Below are 21,908 nucleotides of genomic sequence, written 5' to 3'. Positions count from 1 at the left end.
AACTGGTAGCATGTGTAAGTTTTTTGGCTTCGATTCATATTGTGATATGATGTGATGTGATGTGATTTTGATTTTTAACGTAGCTTGAACAATTTTTCAGTCATATCGTTACGATGTCTGCAGTGTGGCAGTTTATAGTGATGTCTAGCACTGGGGCATCATGCCGCAGACATGTAGCATGATGTCCCACCCAGTCACATTATCCTGACACCAGGCCGACCAGTCCTAACACTAACCTCTTAATGCTGAACGCCAAGCGAGGCAGCTGTAAGTACCATTGTTGTAAGTCTTTGGTATGACTCGGCCGGGGATCGAACCCACGGCCTCCCGCATCCGAGGCGGACGCTCTAACCACTAGGCCACCGATTCATATTGAAGATCCCCCAAAATAATATGGCTACGATTCCTTTTGAATATTTTGCTAAATTTAGTTAAAGATAAGATGTGATTCTAGACGCAAGCAAGAAGTCTAACTGAGCTTTATACGGCTCTTCAATCTTAAAATGACAATAGCTTTAGCACGTTCTATGAACGGCTCAGATCGTAGCGTAAGGCGGTCGCTGAGGTGGGCAACCAAAGACTTCCACATGCCGGAACAATTAATCGACCCTGGAACAACGGCAGTTTTAAGCAATCTCGTTAGCGGTTTGCACTCCAGACCCTGTTATTTAAAAGAGAAACTCGGAGGAAGCGGTGAAAGATCCAGGTTGTTTGTTTGTTTTTTATATTCAATTTTTGAAGTTAATTTTTTGACCGTTTTTGAACCTTTTTGTACTTAAGTTTTTTGAAATTTTTATTTCAGACTTTAAGTCATAGCATTCCTTGCACTGTTATCCTACGAATATGTTAAATTTTACCGCACTGTTATCTTATGAATATGTTAGCTTTTACTTCCTCCTTTCCATGTAATTCAATTGTTTGTTTGTTAGTTTTAATTTTTTATTCCATTACATACTATTATAATGTAACTTTGTTTACTGGATTTGACATTTTCCAGAAATTCAGTTCAGTTCTGTTTGACCTGTTATAATAATAGAAACACTGTATATAGTTTCTTACCTTGATTCAGAAACTGCCGCAGATCTGGTAAACAACTTTATATAGAGTAAGAACCGCTGATTTCAGTTAAGACCATACTGGTAGTACGTAATAATTTTCATGTAACAAGCTTCCATTTCTTCTGGAACGTTGAACTCTTGACCTCCATCCGGGAATCTGTTTTGCGTCTTTAGTTAGCCTTATACCTCATGTTTTGTATAGATGTAGTCAGTGAACTTTAAACTTTTGACACGTTAAGTTATGTTGTTGTGACTAGTTTGGGCTGAGATTTTATTTTCTTCAAATCATTGGATTTCTTCAAATCATTGGATTTCAAGTGATTATTTTCCCTGGAAATACCAGTGCTCTAAATTAACTCTTGGACAAGGACATTTATCGAAATTTATACAGAATTAAAAAATTAGAATAATATTTTCTGTGACTCTGCAGGAAACTTGACACTGCAGCACTTCGCTGACTATTAATGACGTCATAGTCTTCCATTTTGGATTTCATCGGGATTCGATCTCAGTTTCATTCAGGACTTTTTATCACTAGGACTTCTATTTTTTAATTCTTGGATCATTTTTGGATTTGATTTGTAAAACCGTAAGTTGTTTTTTTTTCTCATTTTTTTCACTTTTATTCCTGGGAAATAAAGTATTTGTTAAATTTTACAAAGCTTGTTGTCTTCATTTTTTTTCCAGTTACTTTTTGTAAGAGCCTGGCCTGGTAAAAGCATGTACATACATGTCCCCCTGCCATGAATGCATATATATAGTTTGTTTTAATACATTTGTAAAATTTTCTTTTAATTGCTATTTGTATATGTGACCTTTGATCCCTTCCTGGGAAGCGCCGTGGGGCGGCCCGAGGGTCATACCCCTCCCACAGTTTTTTTTAGCACACGGGCAAACTAACAACTGAATTTAGTGACTATAGAATGAAGGATTTAGGAAGTGAGGCGTTACGAACAGACGGACCGCCAGGCATATGGAGCGTATTTCCTATTTATGGGTGTTATGGGTTCATCCGCTCTTCTTCGTCGAAAGCGCACAAACACAAACATATCTGTTTTGGGAATTCCTTATGTTATCAACTAGAATAAGGTCCAGTTTAATATCTGTCTTGGAAAGTACTGAAAATAGACAAACATACAGATGGAAACAAATGGTGACAGTTTTTTGTTTGTTTTTGTCTTAAACCCATAATGCCTTATCACACAATATTTCTAATATATCAGGCTTAGCATTTTAAAAGTTTTTATCTTCTCTCGCCTAAGTGAAGTTATTCATGCAGAGTAAATAAAGATGTGAAAGTTGACATCAATAGCCAAAAATATTCTAAAATAACGCAACGATTGCTTAAATTAGTACGAAAAACAAATTCATCTTGAAAAAAAAATTGCGAACTTCAATGGACTAAAATACATTGTAGACCATATATCGTTATGCCAAATCCAGATTCATCTTGTATTTGTCGTCATTACTTATTCAAATTCGTAAAAATGTGTCATATAACTGTTAAAGTAAAAATCAAAGTGTTTGTTTGAAATATTTTTAGAAAACTTGGATTTTTAATTTTGAACATTTTGCAATTACTGGTTGCAAATGTTGAGATCGATCTTCAATATATGATATTCTATAACGATACGATATCAAAGACGGAAATACTGCATTCAGTAAGTAGAAAGGTAATCAAACGACGATAAATATCAAAACATACCTAAATTTAAGATCGGCTTAAAAAAATATCCACTATCTCGAAATCGGATAATCTGCATTTGATTATGCAAACGAAGTCCAGGCCTACGAATTAGTATTGTTCGTCGAAGAATTTTGCCTGGAAACGCCACTTTATAGATTTATATCATGCAACGTAGTATGTAACATTTTTCCATTGCCCCTTAATAATCAGAGAAGTTTTATCACGCAAGCATGATTTAATTAAAATCGCAAACTTTAAGTGGGCCAAGGTATTCACGGTAAGTACATACATACATACATACATACATACATACATACATAGCCCCACAATGAGACAGAGCAATGTCAACGTCTCGGTTTATAAAAGAAATGCCTTGGTCCTAAAAGGACCTTCGTCCGGACCTGCATAGCCCATCTGGACCTATTCCAGACTGAATGTATGTACGGATTGTTTTCTCAGTATGCTGATTGTTGCGGATATGCAGATGGATAATTCTAAAGTATAGATTTTATTTCATTGGGGAAAAAAAACATAGTAATTAGAGATCTGCTATTTCGAAACATTGTACATCTCTGCTCAGTTTTATTTACCTAGTAATATTTGAAAAAGAAATGCTCTCTGATGAACGAAAAACGGGAAAATAAAATAATTGATTAAACAATTAATTAATTAATTAATTTAATTAACATGTATCTCCATATGCTCTGCTATTTATGTCAATTTCCATATATTTTTTGTCTAAATCAGATTGTCTTAATTATCTCTATATAAAATTATATATTTTTTAAAATGTGGTGTCCCCCAACATCTCAAGTAAAAGGGAGTCGCTGAGGCACTAAAAAAATAATTAAAAAAATGATATTGATTTCAACAAGTGGGTCCTTGCTTTTAGTTCCCTTCACGAATCCAAACACAGCGCGATAAGAGCAAATTGAAATAATCTCTTTCAGATTGTTTCTGCACATTTCGCGTGCGGTGCTGTCAGTGGTAGTCAGGTGACAAGATGGCAGTGCTTGATATCATCATTATTTGAATTAGATGATCGATTAAATGACATTGTATAGTCTTGGCAAGGCCGTACATTACCGTAATGGAAAAGCAATCGGCTCTAAGGCCGTGGAAAATTAAAAAATAATGTATTGCTTTCTTCAATCATGATCATGATCATCGACGTTGTCGTCGTCCTCCTCCGCCTCTTCTTTTTGTCGTTTTCTTCGTTCCGATTTTTCAGTATAACTGGCACGTAGAGAATGATTTGGCTGTATATATATACGCAAGTAAGTGTTAGACACAAATTTAAAATGGAGATGATGTGGATTGGTGAAGATACATAATTAATGTTCATAAGCCTGGTTTATAACAACAGTAACGAAACGAACACCGCTGTGTACAATAAAGCTCGAAGCAAACAATCATTGCGCAGTGCTCCAGTTACTTATGGCCCAGACTTACAATCATTATGCAGGGCTCCAGTCACCTATGGCCCAGACTTACAATCATTACGCAGGGCTCCAGTTACATATGGCCCAGACATACAATCATTAAGCAGAGCTCCAGTTACCTGTGGCCCAGACACACACTCATTACGCAGGGCTCCAGTTACCTATGGCCCAGACTTAGAATCATTACGCAGGGCTCCAGTTACCTGGCATAGACTTACAATCATTACGCAGGGCTCTAGTTACCTATGTCCCAGAAATACAATTATTACGCAGGGTTCTAGTTACCTGGCCCAGACTTACAATCATTACGCAGTCTCCAGTTACCTGGACCAGACGTACAATCTTTACGCAGGGCTCCAGTTACCTATGGACCAGACTTACAATCATTACACAAGGTTCCAGTTACCTATGGCCCAGACTTACGGTATAGACATCAGTGACAGTATCGATAGCACGTCAATGTGTCATATGGTTTCAATAAAATGGAGATATTTTTGGAGAAAATGGCTTATTAAACTATGAATATGAGCTTTAAATGTGACTGTCATTGCATGAGAGTAGAAAACAAGTAATTAAAGCGTAACAAATATGGACAGATAAAAGGATCGAATGATCGTATTCGATGGAATATCAAACGTTTTACATCGACAAATGCACAAACGCGCGTGCGCACATACACAAACAAGATCATCTTCTTTTAAAAGAGATAATTACTAGTATATTTTTTTTACTCTAAGACATACTGTACAAGTTAAAAATACAATGTTGCTAGTATATAAGTTACCATTAAAAATATAGACTTGCGATATATTGTTCTCAGTGAATCAGTGGTAAACTTCATGCGGGAAGGAAACTACAAATTTGGCATTTTAGAGACCAATATTATTGCATTATTAATCGCACAACACAATAATTTATCATCTGGTTCAATAAAAATACAGAACTATCTCCCGAACTAATTAACCAATATTTTAAGTGATGAAAAGTTCACAGAAACACTGAACATGTTTACCAATATGTAGTCTAAATAATAGCTTAAATAGATGGCATTAAACAATTGAACGAAACAGCTACGCTACCGAAATAAACGTTTAACTCGTCAATCAATGTGTCACAAAAAAAATACCCAACAATCATTAACAGTCAGTACATGATATGAAAACAATGTTAGTCTTCCAACATTTTTAGATCTACAGATTTGTTACATACAGAAATATAAGGTGCCATAGTATGTTATTTTTTTTACAGAAATAAGTTGACGATTATCTGCATTAAGAATTACGAACTAAACCATGCTTATTATGACAGTGCACCAGAACTAGGTCGTTGTGCAAGTTTAAACACATACATAAGCACTAACAGACTACGATATGTTCCTAATAACTTAGAGTGAAACATGAGGGGGAATTAGCACGATGCATAACACATACGTCAAGGCAAAATATGAGTATTACCTGGAAAAGATGGATCGACAAAGTCTGATCTGGAGTACGAAAAATCAAGGTCAAAATAATTCATTATGCACTTAGATACGAAACATCTTAGCTAAAATACAATCAACGAAACCATGCCAGGAAATAAAACCTTACGTGCGGCAACCAATTGTCAACTTAGTTGGACATAAGAAAATAATCAGACGACAATTAACGCTGATTACACGACCATTTCATGGACTACTAGATATTTCCAGGAAAAAAATTCGACACGAAAATAATTTATCTCAACAGTAAAAGAAGTTGATGGATGATTATAAGAGTAGAGATATCAACCAGTAACTCATACTACCTACCGTGATAGATATCAACCAGTAACTCCAACTACTTACAGTGATAGATACCAACTAGTAACTGCAACTATTTACCGTGATAGATACCAACCAGCAACTCCAAAAACTTATCGTGATAGATACCAACCATTAACTCAAATTACTTACCGTGATAGATATCAACCAGTGACTTCAGTTACTTACCGTGATAGTAACAAACCAGTAGCTGCATCTACTTACCGTGATATATACCAACCAGCAGCTCCAACTGCTTACCGCGATATATATCAACCAGTAACTCCAACTACTTGCCGTGATATATACCAACCAGTAACTGCAACTAATTGTCGTGATAGATACCAACCAGTTACTCCTATTACTTACCGTGATAGATACCAACCACTAATTCTGATTACTTACTGTGATAGATACCAACCAGTAACTCCATCTACTTACCGTGATATATATCAACCAGCAGCTCCATCTCCTTACCGTGATAGATACCAACCAGTAACTCCAATTACTTACCGTGATAGATACCAACCAGTAACGCCATCTACTTACTGTGATAGATACCAACCAACAACTTCAACTGCTTACAATGATACACATCAACCAGTAACTCCAACTACTTATCGTGACAGATACCAACCAGTAACTCCAATTACTTACCGTGATAGATACCAACCAGTAACTCCAGTTACTGACTGTGATAGGTATCAACCAGTAACTCCAGTTACTTACCTAATTTATCTTCATGAACATAAAAGTTGGACAAGATGATAACGATTTAGCTAGAACTTGTATGCATGCATTCTGTTAGAGTTGTTATAAACATAACCTTTCTACAGTTAGTCACTCTTCACCTAAACATTAGGGACTTTTCTTTCGCATGTTTACCTGAGCATCGCATACAAAATAATATGTATTTTTCTAGTAGTCATACTTTCTTTTTTGTTGATTTTCAGGGTGAACACACATTTTGTTTCTACTAGCTACATGACTTTTTACAAATATCCCACATCGTAGGCCTAAAAGAACCCACCTGACCTAGCCCACCCATTGTAAATTAACTTAATTCTTCTAGGAACCCACCTGACCCTACCAGCCAATAAGGAATTGCCCCAGATTTGTGAACAGATTATTATTATTATTATTATTATTATCAACAATTGTAAACACCAGCGTCAACAACTATTTATAGATCCTAGGCAGTCTACACTCTTAATATCTGAAATTTGAAAGGTATTCCCGCGTGCAAAGATTAACTATCTAATGTCTTGATTATAGATGATCATTACAATTTACAGTCATGAACAAAATTTACACATAATAAAGAGTACAGTCGTGTACCAAGAGTTACAAGAAATATATAGACATACATAATAGAATGATAATTTGTATTTCTTTCTAACACTTCTGTATGTTCGATTTCTCATCCAAGTCAGTTTTAATTTCGTAATTTTTCAAAATATTTTGTCGGTCTAAATATTCGATCCTTTATTAGTTTTGACGAAAGATGTTGCGCTGTTGCATCTAATCTCTCGTATACACTGCCAACATCGCGGAGGGCAAGAAGCATTTTCGCTGTATTGTCATGATTTATAATTTCATATTGTATTATTGGCTTGCTTTTTCAGGACAGATATTTAAGCATCCTTTGTACCGAGTGGACTCATTAGTAGTGAAGGGGGGGGGGGGGCACTTTACGTACAATGGGAATTAGCATTACAGACCCCCTCTGGGTCAGATTACGTACAATGGAAATTTAACATGGCGAAAAATCGTGGGTCAGATTACGTACAATGGGAATTAACATGGGAATAAATCGTGGGTCAGATTACGTACAAGGGGAATTAACATGGGAATAAATCGTGCGTCACTTTACGTACAAGGGAAATTTAACATGGGGAATAGATCGTGGGACTGTCTAGGGACAATGGGAAATTTAACATTACGGAAACCCCTGGGGATATAGCCTCAAGGGAATTTAACATATGGAAATTGAACATGGTGGATCTGTATAGCGTCAAGGGGAATTGAACATGGTGGGACTATCTAGGGACAATGATGGTAGAGGGTCAACACAACAGAGACAGAAACACTAGTACAAGCGTGGGATTTATATATAAAGCATTACCAAGACCTGAAATCTTGCTGGGGTGTTCAAAAAATTTGCATAATTGTAATGATGCTATAAATAGCTATAATCAAGGAAATGCTCAACGACAAAATGGATGTGACTAAAAGTAACGTTAAAATGACGAAATTGTCCCAGAATTTAAAGGAAAATAAACATATCCCCGAAAATTAAGTTACAGTGGTTTAGACTAAAATGGATAAAATTAGTAACTACTTACAATATCAACTTCTGTGACGATCGTGGATAAATACCTATGTATCTATAATCAGCTGAAATTCCTATGAAATCCCACTATCTATTTATAGCTCCAACTTGTGGGTTTTTCCTTTGGAAAATCCCACTATCTTTTTATAGCCTCAGCTTGAGTGACGTTCCTGTTTATGAATTCTAGTATATATGTATAGCTACAAAATGTGGAAATCCCCAAGTCGATATTTATAGTCTCAAAATGTCCAGCGTCAGTGACGTCACTGTACTGAACACTAGGGGATAAATAGCAACAGTGTTGCAAGTGGCTGACCTGAATACGCGCTATTGTAGGTAGGTAGGTAGAGTGTATCTGATAGGGATAAAGTGAGTTTTATAGGGACAAACAGAGACCAATACACACACACACACACACACAACATACGCGCGCAGACACACTCACACACACACACACACACACACACACACAGAGGGAAGAGGAAAAAACAAACCCCAAATATACTATCCACACTCGGGAGGAAGAAAAAAAAACAACCAAATATACGATCTACACAACGTACGCTAACACACACACACACACACACACACACACACGCGCGCGCGCCCACACCACAGAGGGAAGAAGAAGAAAACCATTATACACTATCCACACGGAGTGAAGAAATAACCCTTTATATATACTATCAACAGAGAGTGAAGAAAATAACCCATTATATTCCATCAACACAGAGTGAAGAAGAAAAAGTTTTTTGAAAGCACCTAAGCCCTCACCTGCAATGACCAACTCTGCCAAACACCTATACCCCACCCCACCGCCACTCCCAACACTACAAAACCCATTTAACCCGTTATTTTATGGCATCAGTGTGTGCTTTAGGAAACATCAAGACACAAAAATGATGGATGAATAGACTGACTATTGTTTACGGACTTGCATGCCTAAAGAGCGTGCGTGAAGGAAAACATCCTTCCATTTCAATTCTAACTAAAACATGATCCAGAGGGATAGAGAGAGGTGAAAGAGCACAATTTCATAAGTGTGAGTAAAAACAAAACACGCCATCCTTATTATACAATGTCAAGACCAAGAGACACTTAGTTTTCTTTCTGGTCTATTCTCTTTTAGAAGGTAGTATGAAATTTCACATCAGGGCCAACGCATCGGCTCACATTGTCAATTTTTCCATTTCCATGTCTTTACTGGCACAAGTTCTTCATCATCTTCAATTTCTTCTTCTTCTTCTGAATCCCTCTTCTCTGTTTCGTCTTGTTTTTTGTTTCTTCTCTTTTCTCGTAGGGCACTCTGAATTCCAGTGTCCTTTCCCCTGACAACGATATTAGGTATCTTGACTTTTGTCTCTCTTTCTTAGACGAAGCAGGTATTTTGGAGACAAATACCCATTTACCTTTGCAGATATAGCAAACTTCATTAGCACACACTTTCGTATGACTCTCATCAAATTCAACGACCAAAAGAGCAAGTTTTGTTGCCACTTTCGCCTGTGAATTATGCTTTCGTATGACTTTTAGCAAATATTTGACCAGCAGGTCGATCTGTGCTGACTCTTCCATCTTCGTGATCGTTTGAGAGCGGAATGAATACTCTGACGCTAAGACACTCTCCTTATATACAGGGACCTGCTGCGTATGAAACCTAGTCAAATGTAATTTTGCAATAAGATGAAACGATTTCATTGAGGAAGTAAAAGGCAATGATGTACCGTATCGCCTCACCAAAACCTGAAGTGTTAGCTCAGATCCGTGTCAGCAATTTCGAAGACGACATAACTGAGCTTTCATCAATGCTCTCCAATTATGCCACAAAACCACGAGTCCTGATTCACGCCAAAAGAAATTTCGTTCGGTCCATAAAAAATAGTATCACATCTGAGAAACGCAAAAACGAACTTCCAGAAAACTGAGAACGACGGCTTACACCTACAACGTAAATGTATGAGTTCAAGTAGTGCGTAAAACTTAGTGAAATTATATTTTTATAGTCAAGACGAAACGATCTCTTTTCGAACAAGAAAGCAGACACCAAGCGACAATGGCAATCCGTGTCACACAACACTTTTCAAAATGTATATTATCAGAGGTTTGTTCTAGCGATCTGCACGGTTAAATTAAATGTTGATGTATTTTGCAATAAGACGGACACAATTTCCATGGGATCGCCCATGGTACGATTGTTCGTGCATTAGTTTAATTTTTAAAAATATTTTTTATATAAATCGCCTATAGGATAGACCCAGTAAAACATGGCCATTCTCGTCACTGTCTGAATAGCTACTCAAGTCAATTCGAAGTGAACGCGGTAAGAAAATAAGTATAGCCAATGAAATGGCTTACAACGGGTGATGCATTGTTTTGTTCTAGGACTGTGTGGCATAATAATCCCTATGTTCTTGCGTTGTTACCATTACAGTGCAGACAGACTGAAATGTGAACTTACAAGCCCTCTTTGTCTGTGTTGTACCATTTCTTCTTACCACATCAAAATACTGAGCGTCACAGTATTGGTTCGCGTTTTCAAGCTGACCATTTTTTTTTATATCTCACTTAAACATTTTAACATAAACACTCACACTCACATCGGTAGAGTCAGTACAGATGTGTTACAGTATTGAGGGGCATGTTATCTTTTTTTTCAAACTAATAAATTTGGGGTTTGTATGAAGTAAAGAACCGAAAGTACAGTGAAACTCAAGGATGATGACCCAATCTGTCTGTCTATTGATGTGTGTATTTACTTAAGAAGAAATATGACCTCTAAAACACAAAGAGATACGGCAAGCATGATTAGAATGAACATAACGATGTTTTCCTTCACGCCCGTGTAATTTAGAGCTTCAGTCCTCTTTGAAGACAAACTTGGTCTCCTTTTGTAGGGCTTGAAATAATAAAAAACCTGAAAAAATCTTAAGCACTTTGCTATAGATAATTTCATCAACAGACTAAACAACATAAATACCGTTACAACACTAGAAAGCCTTAAATCTTCTATCAAAAAGAAATGCATCAAAAAATTAAAGATTAACGATAACTAACCAATGAAACCGAATTTAACAAAGGCAGTGACATGTGAAGAAATGGCTCTCACTTTGGAAAGGTAGGCGAATGTACTCTGTCATGCACCATCAACTTGAAAAAAAAATATAAACAGAGAGAAACCTGAATTAAAAATTCAGTTGTTTTTTCTTCAAAATTGTTTCGTTTCTTTTATCTTTTTTGGAAAAAATCTAAGCACTAATATAGAGTGGAAAAGGGAAAATGCACATACAAGCTTTGATATTTCTGAAAAAATGAGGGGATATTCCTAACGTTCATAACCACCTATATATGCTTGGACTTGTCTGTGACTTATCCACAAAACAAGATGTACATATTTCTGGTCAAGCTGCAAGTGTGTGCGTGTTTTTGAAAATGGTAAAAATTGGATATACAATTTTCTTGTGACACTTATAAAGTGAAGAGTCTGTGCAAGTGTCAAAAGCCAAAGTCATATAAGTTTTGTATTTTGTACGGCTTGTAAAGATTTCCACTTTAGAAAATGTGAAGTATCACAAGTTATTATCACAAACAGAAGTGGAACATAGGGGCTTGCAAGAAAGAAAATAACCCAGACAGTTGGTGTCATCAAGAGTGCTAGAGACGGTACCCGAACTTGCTTGCTTGCTTACTTGAATTAAAGTGATTTTCGCTCTAATGGAGCATATATCACTGGTTTAATAACGCACCGCGTGATTTTTAATTACTCCTGGGGAAGGAAAGAGAGCCTCATCCCCCAGGCTTTTATGTACTCACACACTACTTTTAAATTTAGCCACTCAGGTGTAGGACTAACTAGTCCTTAACAACCTGACTGAAAGGCTTTAAACATGAGTGGGAATAGTCTCACCACACACTCATTTTGCTGTCCGAGCGTGGTAAAGGAGGTAAAAGGTGCTCAGCAAGACAGCCATGGGTGTTAAGTACTCAACAAAACGCTAGCCCGTACTTATTTCAAATCAAGTCGTGTCACCAAAAAAGACGACGTGTACGACATCAAAGGCATTGTCAAACGCAGAAACCGTAAAGTGGGCAAACGACGTGTCAAAGAAGTCAAAGTACGTTGGAAAGGATATCCACCCAGTTTTGATTCTTGCATCGACGCTTCGCACTATAAAAAGAAGTGACCATCATTCCCTTTCACAAAGATTCAGCTACTGCGATCACTCCTTCACCCAATTCTTCTCTGCAAGATTTACAAACACAACCCTTGTGGGTGTGGTATGGAAAACGTGTGCCTAAAACGCAAATCGTCTTTTTCTGCCAAACCTTCGTAGTGTATTGTGTCATCGGTGCATCCATTGCCAATTTGAGTTTGCAACAAGGAGACAAACACTTGTGGACCATTGTATTGAGCAGTTACATCGGTTACCTGCTTCCCAATCTCTCCCTGAAATTCTCCTCGAACGGGAACCACGGGAACCTAGTGTCCAGTGCCAGTGCCAGTCACCAGTCGAACAACAACAACCACAACAACAACAACAACCCCATTTTGGGTGGAGACACTCCTCTAACTTCCAGTATCGCCTCGGAGAGCCACAAAACTCTGGAATTATGAGCAATAACAACCAATTTTACTTAACCTTACCCAGTGACAGTTCCATGGAGGTGTTTCCCAAGAACACGTTGTGTTGTTACACGGTCAAATTAACTCAGACCATCCAGTTAGATCACGAAGCCCATTGGGAAGTGGCTTTAGTGGAAATCATTCACCCAACACAAATCAAAAACATCACCGAAAAGCAAAACACTTTCGAGGTGGAAATCCTGAATGCCCAATTGGAGGAAGAAATCAACAAAATCGGGTTTTTAGGAGACACAAGACCAGCCAGCAATCCAGCCTTCATTATCTACACCTTGAAAATTCCTTCAGGTTATTATTTTAGTGGTGAACATTTGGTGGACACTATTGCGGACAGGTTCAACTTAGCCTTTGGCAAAGCACTGAACAGAGCCAAAAAAAGTGTGAAGATTGAGTACCATAAAGTGGCTCATCGTCTCGTGATCAAATTTCAAGATACGGACACATTGTCCCTCAGGTTCAATGGTAGTTTGTTTGAAATTTTGGGTGGACATGCAGAAATGGTCGCAAACAATATGAGCCCCAAGATCAAAAGTAATATGGATTTTTACAGAGCTTTTGGAAACCCGGTAGAACTGAACCAAGGACTTAATTTGATCTTTGTGTATTCCGATGTGGTGGAGTACAACGTGGTGGGACACACCTCTATTCCGTTACTACGTGTCATTCCTTTCAAAGTGGATAGTACCACAAACAATGACCAGAAAGGTGCAAACACCTATCACGTACACCGTGAATTTCTACATCCTCACTATTTGCCCGTCAGTAAGTCGTATTTAGACACTGTCAACATTGCTATAAAAGGAGATCTGGGACAAAATATTCCATTCTCCAAAGGGAAAGTTACAGTGAAACTCCATTTTCGAAAACTGTTCTCTAACGAATTGTAAGTCAAGACAGCGAAGAGGGAAATTTTCACCCTATAAAATCCGGCCAGATGCGTGTGGAATTTCAATTTGCAGAAAATCTACGCGCAGATAATACGGTGAACGTCATCCTGTATGCTGAATTGGACAATACGATATAAACCAACAGTTTGAGAGAAGTCATTCCAGACTATTAGAAGTCATGGAAGACTTTTATCAATGTTTGTATAGTAGGGATTCTTTGGACATGGAATGTGAAGATCCTGAGGAAGGAGAACCCCATGACAAAGACGAAGAAGTCATCATGATGAAGTCTAGATGGCCAGAACAAGAATCACATTTAGTTTCCTGTTATGCTATAGTCTTGACAGAAAAAAAATTAAGGAATTGATTAAGAAAGATTGCTATGGATGTCATAACGATCATCCCAGTGAAATTCAACACGATAAATGCCTGATGCTGAGTCAAGAAGAAAAATTGGACGAATATCTGGACGGAGCTTGGAGTCTCATCTCGGAAGAAGACGTGTTACAACAGTGGTATAAAGGCTTGCGTGAACATTATTGTCCTCCATTAACAACTCAAGAGATCCATCGCATCGAAGCTCTGTTGGATCAGAGTGAGGAGACAAGGTGAAGAAACGGTTACTTGTCAGACATTTTCAAGCAAAAAGTCAGGATCGAATTGATGACTTATCATTACCTGTGAAGAAGAAAAAAACAAAAAATGGATACCTGAGAACTTTATTACCTTTTGAACCACAGTTTGTACACTGCTTCTTGGAATCCTGTCGTCTGTGCTAAAGATGAACTCCCTCATTGCACACCTCAAAACCATCAAGCTTATGTGATCAACACGGACGACAGTCATCTCCCAGGAACCCACTGGGTAGCCGTTTACTTTCCTCAAGAAGGATGTGTGGAATATTTTGATTCCTATGGACTGCCCCCTTTGGAAGACGATATCATTGACTTTATGAGAAGAAATGCTCAGACCACACGATTCAGTAATGTGAAATAACAAGGCACATATTCCTTGGTGTGTGGACAGTACTGTGTGTATTTTCTGCATCATTGCAGCCTGGGCTATTCTTTAGAACATTTAGTGACTCATTTTGATCCTCGTCATTCTTCTAGAAACGATGTGAAAGTAGATCGATGGTTTTGTGACCAGTATGCTTATCTTTTGTCTCTAACTAGGAAACGTAGTGTCCATCAATGGCCTAATGACTTCCAACAGTGGAAATCACAATTTCATTCACAACGTTGTCAGCCCTGTTTAAAGTAGACTGTGAATTGAAAAAAAAATGTTTGGTATTTGAAAAAAATGTTTGATGTTATAGTGTTGGATTATTGTTAAAAAATGTTAGAGTTGTTTGTTAGTATGAATAAAAAAATGTTGTGTTTTGAAGAAAAAAATGCCTTTGTGGTTTGTTTGGCTATAGGAATGTTGATTCATGCTCTTTGACTTCTCTCTATCCCTCCCATAACACTATTTGAACGTTCCGGCTAGAAAACCGTGTAGTAATGTTTTCCTTCACGTCCGCGCTTTGACTTTAAGAACCGGGGAAGTTTCCAGTCTGCCCATCCATTGTTAACTCATCCTCCTACGAAGATGTGCTCCAAACTAGCTAAGGTAAACGAAGCCTACGTGAATTTGCATAGGGTCAGACACAGTCTGATACCGAAGCCAGAAGAGATAGAAAATGTGAGAATGCTAAAAGTCACTGAAGACCTGAAAGAAGAGCTCTTCAAGGAGGAATTCAAGAAGGAGAAAGAAGAATGGATAGAGAAGTACAGACTTCATAAACAGCAGAGAGAGCAGCAACATCAGCAGCATGAACCTGACAGAGGCTTTGTCAACAATTGTATCGACACCAAAGAGTTCTTCTTCTCTTTTCCGAAGAAGCAGACCTTATCCTGTGAGAAAGCCTGTCGTCAGAGGAGGTCGCCATCTTATAACCTAAGCGACCACCATAGCTTCAAGTTCCAAAAAAAATATTCAGGGCTACCCCATACTCTCGAAAAGAAATAACATTCCATTGCCTATGATATGTTAGTCAGTTAGAAGAAAAAATACAGAAGTGAGTCTATCAGCACATGATTTCTTTATCTTGGTTAGAAAGTGCGACTCTAAGTCCTTCGTTTCCGTCGCTTATCAAAATTTTAAAAATAGTAATGTTCTGTAAAAAAGTGAGTGAGTGTTTCTTTTAGGTTTGTGCGTTTTTTTGTTGTTGGTGATAATATGGATAATGTAAGTTCGGGTACAACGAAATTAAAAGAATTAGGCCCAGAACTCGGTGTGGAGGGAAGAAATATACGCAACAGTAACGGGAGCAAGAAATGCAGACCTAGCCAATTAGCACTCCACCCACCTCGAGAACACAAATAACATCTAGTCAACATCCGACTATACCTAACAAACAACCTGCCCCGGAAAGAGTGGTGGCAAAACAAAGGGCCAATTATGTTAGACAAACGGTATGGCAAACTCAAATGTAATTATCGGAGGCACTACGTTCTTTTCTGGGGCCCCGAGTGGCCGAGTGGTCTAAAGCGCTCTCCGTTACGGATCACTGTCATCTCACCTTTGTCTGCGTGGGTTCGAGTCTCGGATTCGGCTAATGTGGGTATGTGAGAAAGCTTGCCAGTAGCTTCTCGTGGGTCGGTGGTTCTTTCCGGGTTTTTCCCGGGTTCTTCCTCCACCATTAATACTGGCCGCCATGTATAGCCTATCGCATTCTGAAAATGGCGTTAAACCCTACAACAACAACAACGTTCTTTTCTCACTCCGATACTACAGGCAATCTCAGCTGAAAGAACAACCACAGCAACAATAACAGCGACAGACACCAAAACAGCGGATTTGAAACTATCTACCTCAACTAAAGAATTAGTATCAGAACCAGAAGAGGAAATTGAGGCGGTTGAGGAGGAGGAGGAGGGGGACGCTGACACTCGTTGAGAAGTACACCGAAATGGGACTAGATCAAGCATTGTATGACGTCAACAAAGCAGGGTAGTTTATTAGAGCCATACAATACGTTGCCTACAAATCTCTAGACACCTTTAAACCAAGACCTTCTCAATGGGGATTAGGGTCAGAGTTCTTCCCCAATTCTACAGACAAACCTACACTGGATACCCCCTCAGTCAACTGGTAGAAGCCGCTGCTTACATTGCCGCCCATCATGGCCACGCATTTCCTGATATCAAGAATCATGAGACTAGGAGTGCGGGAAAGAACGTGAAAGCAAAAGAGAGACGTGTTACCTTCTAACAGAAAAAAACAGCCTTTTTTAGGGCTCCAAAAGATTGCTTTTTATTAACTAGGGAACCATATTTGGCTTGGTATCCCTCCTTGACTAAACTATTCTCGAAACAAACTTGACCCATTGGAACACTGCAACAAACTTAACTTTTTAAACCTAACAGTGACCAAACTGGTATATGTCGCTTAGACATAATAATTTAAATAAGATCAGTATGGCTATTATTATGTACACTAAGTACTAATATTAGATAGATATGTTAGGAAGTATGAAATTTAACAGAATCGTTAGATTTGAACTAATTGCACAAGTGGTTAACACATTATTGGTACTTTTTACTGTCCATTAGCAAAAACGGGACTTGATTTGAAATAAGTACGGGCTAGCGTTTTGTTGAGTACTTAACACCCATGGCTGTCTTGCTGAGCACCTTTTACCTCCTTTACCACGCTCGGACAGCAAAATGAGTGTGTGGTGAGACTATTCCCACTCATGTTTAAAGCCTTTCAGTCAGGTTGTTAAGGACTAGTTAGTCCTACACCTGAGTGGCTAAATTTAAAAGTAGTGTGTGAGTACATAAAAGCCTGGGGGATGAGGCTCTCTTTCCTTCCCCAGGAGTAATTAAAAATCACGCGGTGCGTTATTAAACCAGTGATATATGCTCCATTAGAGCGAAAATCACTTTAATTCAAGTAAGCAAGCAAGCAAGTTCGGGTACCGTCTCTAGCACTCTTGATGACACCAACTGTCTGGGTTATTTTCTTTCTTGCAAGCCCCTATGTTCCACTTCTGTTTGTGATAATAACTTGTGATACTTCACATTTTCTAAAGTGGAAATCTTTACAAGCCGTACAAAATACAAAACTTATATGACTTTGGCTTTTGACACTTGCACAGACTCTTCACTTTATAAGTGTCACGAGAAAATTGTATATCCAATTTTTACCATTTTCAAAAACACGCACACACTTGCAGCTTGACCAGAAATATGTACATCTTGTTTTGTGGATAAGTCACAGACAAGTCCAAGCATATATAGGTGGTTATGAACGTTAGGAATATCCCCTCATTTTTTCAGAAATATCAAAGCTTGTATGTGCATTTTCCCTTTTCCACTCTATATTAGTGCTTAGATTTTTTCCAAAAAAGATAAAAGAAACGAAACAATTTTGAAGAAAAAACAACTGAATTTTTAATTCAGGTTTCTCTCTGTTTATATTTTTTTTTCAAGTTGATGGTGCATGACAGAGTACATTCGCCTACCTTTCCAAAGTGAGAGCCATTTCTTCACATGTCACTGCCTTTGTTAAATTCGGTTTCATTGGTTAGTTATCGTTAATCTTTAATTTTTTGATGCATTTCTTTTTGATAGAAGATTTAAGGCTTTCTAGTGTTGTAACGGTATTTATGTTGTTTAGTCTGTTGATGAAATTATCTATAGCAAAGTGCTTAAGATTTTTTCAGGTTTTTTATTATTTCAAGCCCTACAAAAGGAGACCAAGTTTGTCTTCAAAGAGGACTGAAGCTCTAAATTACACGGGCGTGAAGGAAAACATCGTTATGTTCATTCTAATCATGCTTGCCGTATCTCTTTGTGTTTTAGAGGTCATATTTCTTCTTAAGTAAATACACACATCAATAGACAGACAGATTGGGTCATCATCCTTGAGTTTCACTGTACTTTCGGTTCTTTACTTCATACAAACCCCAAATTTATTAGTTTGAAAAAAAGATAACATGCCCCTCAATACTGTAACACATCTGTACTGACTCTACCGATGTGAGTGTGAGTGTTTATGTTAAAATGTTTAAGTGAGATATAAAAAAAAATGGTCAGCTTGAAAACGCGAACCAATACTGTGACGCTCAGTATTTTGATGTGGTAAGAAGAAATGGTACAACACAGACAAAGAGGGCTTGTAAGTTCACATTTCAGTCTGTCTGCACTGTAATGGTAACAACGCAAGAACATAGGGATTATTATGCCACACAGTCCTAGAACAAAACAATGCATCACCCGTTGTAAGCCATTTCATTGGCTATACTTATTTTCTTACCGCGTTCACTTCGAATTGACTTGAGTAGCTATTCAGACAGTGACGAGAATGGCCATGTTTTACTGGGTCTATCCTATAGGCGATTTATATAAAAAATATTTTTAAAAATTAAACTAATGCACGAACAATCGTACCATGGGCGATCCCATGGAAATTGTGTCCGTCTTATTGCAAAATACATCAACATTTAATTTAACCGTGCAGATCGCTAGAACAAACCTCTGATAATATACATTTTGAAAAGTGTTGTGTGACACGGATTGCCATTGTCGCTTGGTGTCTGCTTTCTTGTTCGAAAAGAGATCGTTTCGTCTTGACTATAAAAATATAATTTCACTAAGTTTTACGCACTACTTGAACTCATACATTTACGTTGTAGGTGTAAGCCGTCGTTCTCAGTTTTCTGGAAGTTCGTTTTTGCGTTTCTCAGATGTGATACTATTTTTTATGGACCGAACGAAATTTCTTTTGGCGTGAATCAGGACTCGTGGTTTTGTGGCATAATTGGAGAGCATTGATGAAAGCTCAGTTATGTCGTCTTCGAAATTGCTGACACGGATCTGAGCTAACACTTCAGGTTTTGTGTGAGGCGATACGGTACATCATTGCCTTTTACTTCCTCAATGAAATCGTTTCATCTTATTGCAAAATTACATTTGACTAGGTTTCATACGCAGCAGGTCCCTGTATATAAGGAGAGTGTCTTAGCGTCAGAGTATTCATTCCGCTCTCAAACGATCACGAAGATGGAAGAGTCAGCACAGATCGACCTGCTGGTCAAATATTTGCTAAAAGTCATACGAAAGCATAATTCACAGGCGAAAGTGGCAACAAAACTTACTCTTTTGGTCGTTGAATTTGATGAGAGTCATACGAAAGTGTGTGCTAATGAAGTTTGCTATATCTGCAAAGGTAAATGGGTATTTGTCTCCAAAATACCTGCTTCGTCTAAGAAAGAGAGACAAAAGTCAAGATACCTAATATCGTTGTCAGGGGAAAGGACACTGGAATTCAGAGTGCCCTACGAGAAAAGAGAAGAAACAAAAAACAAGACGAAACAGAGAAGAGGGATTCAGAAGAAGAAGAAGAAATTGAAGATGATGAAGAACTTGTGCCAGTAAAGACATGGAAATGGAAAAATTGACAATGTGAGCCGATGCGTTGGCCCTGATGTGAAATTTCATACTACCTTCTAAAAGAGAATAGACCAGAAAGAAAACGTAAGTGTCTCTTGGTCTTGACATTGTATAATAAGGATGGCGTGTTTTGTTTTTACTCACACTTATGAAATTGTGCTCTTTCACCTCTCTCTATCCCTCTGGATCATGTTTTAGTTAGAATTGAAATGGAAGGATGTTTTCCTTCACGCACGCTCTTTATGCATGCAAGTCCGTAAACAATAGTCAGTCTATTCATCTATCATTTTTGTGTCTTGATGTTTCCTAAAGCACACACTGATGCCATAAAATAACGGGTTAAATGGGTTTTGTAGTGTTGGGAGTGGGGGTGGGGTGGGGTGTAGGTGTTTGGCAGAGTTGGTCATTGCAGGTGAGGGCTTAGGTGCTTTCAAAAAACTTTTTCTTCTTCACTCTGTGTTGATGGAATATAATGGGTTATTTTCTTCACTCTCTGTTGATAGTATATATAAAGGGTTATTTCTTCACTCCGTGTGGATAGTGTATAATGGTTTTCTTCTTCTTCCCTCTGTGGTGTGGGCGCGCGCGCGTGTGTGTGTGTGTGTGTGTGTGTGTGTGGTGTGTGTGTGTGTGTGTGTGTTAGCGTACGTTGTGTAGATCGTATATTTGGTTGTTTTTTTTTTCTTCCTCCCGAGTGTGGATAGTATATTTGGGGTTTGTTTTTTCCTCTTCCCTCTGTGTGTGTGTGTGTGTGAGTGTGTCTGCGCGCGTATGTTGTGTGTGTGTGTGTGTGTGTATTGGTCTCTGTTTGTCCCTATAAAACTCACTTTATCCCTATCAGATACACTCTACCTACCTATCTACAGTAGCGCGTATTCAGGTCAGCCACTTGCAACACTGTTGCTATTTATCCCCTAGTGTTCAGTACAGTGACGTCACTGACGCTGGACATTTTGAGACTATAAATATCGACTTGGGGATTTCCACATTTTGTAGCTATACATATATACTAGAATTCATAAACAGGAACGTCACTCAAGCTGAGGCTATAAAAAGATAGTGGGATTTTCCAAAGGAAAAACCCACAAGTTGGAGCTATAAATAGATAGTGGGATTTCATAGGAATTTCAGCTGATTATAGATACATAGGTATTTATCCACGATCGTCACAGAAGTTGATATTGTAAGTAGTTACTAATTTTATCCATTTTAGTCTAAACCACTGTAACTTAATTTTCCGGGATATGTTTATTTTCCTTTAAATTCTGGGACAATTTCGTCATTTTAGCGTTACTTTTAGTCACATCCATTTTGTCGTTGAGCATTTCCTTGATTATAGCTATTTATAGCATCATTACAATTATGCAAATTTTTTGAACACCCCAGCAAGATTTCAGGTCTTGGTAATGCTTTATATATAAATCCCACGCTTGTACTAGTGTATGTATGTTTCTGTCTCTGTTGTGTTGACCCTCTACCATCATTGTCCCTAGATAGTCCCACCATAGTCAATTCCCCTTGACGCTATACAGATCCACCATGTTCAATTTCCATATGTTAAATTCCCTTGAGGCTATATCCCCAGGGTTTCCGTAATGTTAAATTTCCCATTGTCCCTAGACAGTCCCACGATCTATTCCCCA

At 38.0% G+C, this 21,908-nt stretch overlaps 1 non-coding gene across 1 annotated transcript; it reads right to left on the bottom strand.

Moving 5' to 3' along the window:
* Positions 1 to 296: 296 nt before the first annotated feature.
* Trnap-cgg (transfer RNA proline (anticodon CGG)) lies at positions 297 to 369 on the bottom strand. Its single transcript has one exon. It is a non-coding gene; the product is annotated as a tRNA-Pro (tRNA).
* Between the last annotated feature and the right edge of the window lie 21,539 nt (positions 370 to 21,908).

This window comes from Sinohyriopsis cumingii, chromosome 13 (assembly GCF_028554795.1).
Source record: "Sinohyriopsis cumingii isolate HCF-2022 chromosome 13, ASM2855479v2, whole genome shotgun sequence".
NCBI classification, from domain to species: domain Eukaryota; kingdom Metazoa; phylum Mollusca; class Bivalvia; order Unionida; family Unionidae; genus Sinohyriopsis; species Sinohyriopsis cumingii.
Note: the sequence above shows the minus strand (reverse complement) of the source record. Positions and strands in the feature narration are given on the sequence as shown.